We start from the raw sequence: 3,974 nt of genomic DNA, 5'->3' as shown, positions 1-3,974 counted from the left end.
ACAACAACGAAAAAACAGGAGCAACTAGGTGCAAAAATGTGTTTTTTTTTAAATAAAATAAAAAAGTCCATTAATATAAATAAAAGTATTATGTCACAGATCAACAAAAATAGTCACATTGTAAATAATTCTGGGTTTAAAAAAAAAGAAGAAAAAAAAAACGTTTTAAAAAAAATCCAACAAAAATCAATGTAAAAGAAAAGGAATGGGAAGAAAATGCTATTGTTTTAATATTCTTTCATGGAAACAAAGGGAAAAAAAGAAAGAAAGAAAGAAAGAAAGAAAGAAAGAAAGAAAGAAAGAAAGAAAGAAAGAAAGAAAGAAAGAAAGAAGGAAAGAAAGAAATCACTACATGTTTATTTTAAGCATGTTATTTTAGCAAAATATTTTGTTTTTAATTTATTTGTATTATTTATTAATCAATTATAGATTTTATTATGTATTAATTATTTATATATTGTATTATTTTCAATGTATTGTTTTATTTGTGTTTCATTATTATTATTATTATTATTATTATTATTATTATTATTATTATTATTATTATTATTATTATTATTTATTTATTTATTTATTTATTTATTTATTTATTTATTTATTGCTTTACTGCTGAACTAAATGAGACACGTCTCCACTCCGGATGCTGTATAATTAAAAAAACATCTACGCAGCTCATCCTACTGTACACACATCTTGCAGCTCGACTCGTGCACTAATTCTCTCTCTCTCTCTCTCTCCCTCTCTCTCTCTCTCTCTCCCTCTCTCTCTCTCTCTCTCTCTCTCTCACTCACACACACATCTCTCTTCTCTCCACAGACGTGAACATCTGGCTGTTTATGCAAATCCACTCGTTTCTGTTCTACCAGGACGCTTTTACGCTTTTCTCCATGCAGCTTGATTGTCGCATCGAGGTCACGTCGCCTCGAAGCGTTAATGAGGCTTCTGCGAATCTCGACTGGAAGCAAAACGTGAACGTGAAGTTTTTTTGTTGTTGTTGTTTTTTGTTCGTTTTTTTAAAATGTTAGGATATCACGCTATACCGCCATGCTAACGTTGATCAGCGTGGAATCCTAATCACATAAACCCTGAGGAGTGACGCTAGCTGAATGTGTTTAACCGAGTGACAAATTAGGAGCAGTCAGCTTCGCTGTGGTGACAACACTTTCCTTTTTTATAGGAAACACAAGGCAGATTTGTGACTAGCGCTGCGCCGGTGGATCTCATCCATATTTAACGTACATCACGCTTCGATTCATTGCGTTTCTATTTAAAGTCAAGCATCACATTCTACATCGGTCCTGATATTAAATTTGTTCTCTGGGTGGGCGGGGCATTCTTCTTCCTTCTCCACCCTGTCAATCAAAACAAGGCTAAGCAATACAACAAGTTCTTTTTTTTTTTAGCACTTTCTGTTTAATCATCTTGAAGTCAGTGTCTTTTATTCAATGTATTTAATACAAACTCAAGATATTTTCATTTATTGATATTTTATTCTCAGCTATAAAGCACATCGAGATGTGAACGGGTGGCTAAACGAGACTACAGAGGATGTCAGGGACGATAAACATCATCACGTCGAACAGGACACTCATCTACTCCTACGTCCTTGCTGTGTTTACACTAATAACACACACTTTCACGATTCCTTCAGAACTTTCCTTCAGATTCCTTCAGATCCTGATCATTTAAATAAAGGCCGACCGAGCCGAAGCTTAGCGCTGCTGATGTTAAAGTCATGTGACTGCGTGCCGGAGCTCGTTGACGTTCTATATAACTTTCACTTTTTACTAAACGTCGTGTTCATTTATGAAGAGGATCTCGAATAAAAAACATGTAAGAATGCGGTAATACAGAAGCTCGTCCCTGCAGCAGTGCATTGTGGGAGTCGACGTATGTGGAAGAGGGCAAACAGCACTTTCTTCAGAGGACCTTATGCTGCCCACATGGTGTTAGAAGGTGTTGGATGAGTGAGAAGTAGCCAATATAGGACAAACTGGAGGAAGCACTAGATGCCAGTGTTTATGTGTTTCCTGGAAATCCCCTTAAGATATACATCATACAAGAAGGAAGCTATCGAAGAATTACAAACTCAGTGCTTTGACCTTAACCCTGTTTGGATCAGTTCCATAATTGGAACATTTCAACTCCATATGTATCCTGTAAACATTCAGCCGCTTTGCTTCTTGAAAGTTTTTTCTTGAGACTGACGAGAATCGTGATAATGCCACCTAGTGGCCAAGTTGTAATCGACACGTCTAGACGAGACATTCAAGTTTGTCAGTCATTAGAGATGCTTTTCAGTGTGTCGCCTTTAGATATATCCGTCAGAGCTCGGACTCACGAGGCAGTACAATCTGTCTCAAAATGTCAGGACACGTGATGTAATTCGGTCCGATAACTGGAGTAAAGTGCGGATCCGTACATTAACTGTAATGTTGACGATCCTGGATGGAATACGAGTCGGTTTCCGAACTTTACACTATTGTGTGTGTGTGTGTGTGTGTGTGTGTTTAATATCCAAAACTCTGTAGAAACTACAAACACCCAGGTCTGCTGGTTAATAATGTAACAGAGTCGACCGTATCAATGGACAAAAATGGAAGAAAATAGCCCGAGTATTACTGAATCTGCTCTACATGGAAGAAAATGCGTCATGGCGAGGCGGCCGAGAACAGAGGGGGGAAAAAACGAGTGGCCTTAATTATCTGGATGTCATGATGAAATATTCACCAGCGAGCACGCTCACATTCAGCCGATGTGGTTTTAACGAGTCAGCAGAGCCTCGAGTTCCTGCTTCCTGAAAGTCTACACCTGTGTTAACATCCACAGCGAGAGTCACACTGCACGAAGCGTCATAACGCATTAACGACGTGAATAAAAGGCTTTAATAAATATAGCGGAAAAAAATAGTACGTTTGTATTGAGTAAATATTGAAGTATAACATATAAAAAATGTTTATTTTAAGTTTTATTTATTTATTTATTTATTTATTTATTTATTTATTTATTTATTTATTTTAGGGCTGGTAAGCGATTAAAAATTTTGATCTAATTAATTACATGATGTGGCGATTAATTAATCGAATTAATCGCATTTAATTGCACATAAATATTAGTTGAGAATTTCCCCCAAAATGTCATTTAAAATGATTGTGTTTGAGGAAGATCGAACCGATATAACAAAAAGCAGGTTTTATTTATTTAACTATCACTTAGGCTACAATGGCCGTAACATCGCAATTCGAAAAGCATCCATTAACCCCTCGTCTTCCACAACATTAACAGGCCTACAGTCCATTGCAATCCATGTAGATATTGCATCCGTTAGTGTTTCTGAGGACGACTTACTTAATTTGCGGCGATTTTCAGTCAGCGTGGTTTGGCGGATGCTTGCCTGCAGCATCCGGGGTTGTGCTAACTGCAGAGCTCGCAATATGTTTTGAGTTCAGGTGATATTTCATGCTAGAACTACTTCGATGGTATGCAAATTCCTTATTGCAGAGAACGCAAAGGACTTTGGTTTTTATCAGTGGCTCCAGAAAGCCAGGCAGATCGTTTGGCATCATGCTTGACTAACTCGCCACTACAGCTTATTGCAAGATGTGTAGTCGTCGGTACAGGTGTGGGGAGGGGAGGGGCGGGGCGCGTTAAATGCGTTAAAAATATTAACGCGTTATTTTTTTCTCATAATTAATTAATCTAATTAACACGTTAAATTACCAGCCCTTACTTATGTATTTATTTATCTATTTATTTATTTATTTATTTATTTTTATGAATAAGTCTAGATTTAATTTGACCCCCCCCCCCTCCTGCCATTGATAACTGATATTTTTTATCGAATCATGATTTTTTTTCCTCGTACAGCTTTTTGATTTTTGACCAAACACCGACACTGGAGACTCCTTCCACTTTTTTCCCCACACTGTCTCTTAATGGTGAGAGTTTTAATGTATAAATTCCTGTTTAAGTTT

This window comes from Tachysurus fulvidraco, chromosome 26 (assembly GCF_022655615.1).
Source record: "Tachysurus fulvidraco isolate hzauxx_2018 chromosome 26, HZAU_PFXX_2.0, whole genome shotgun sequence".
Lineage (NCBI taxonomy): Eukaryota > Metazoa > Chordata > Actinopteri > Siluriformes > Bagridae > Tachysurus > Tachysurus fulvidraco.
This window is presented reverse-complemented; position numbering follows the sequence as displayed.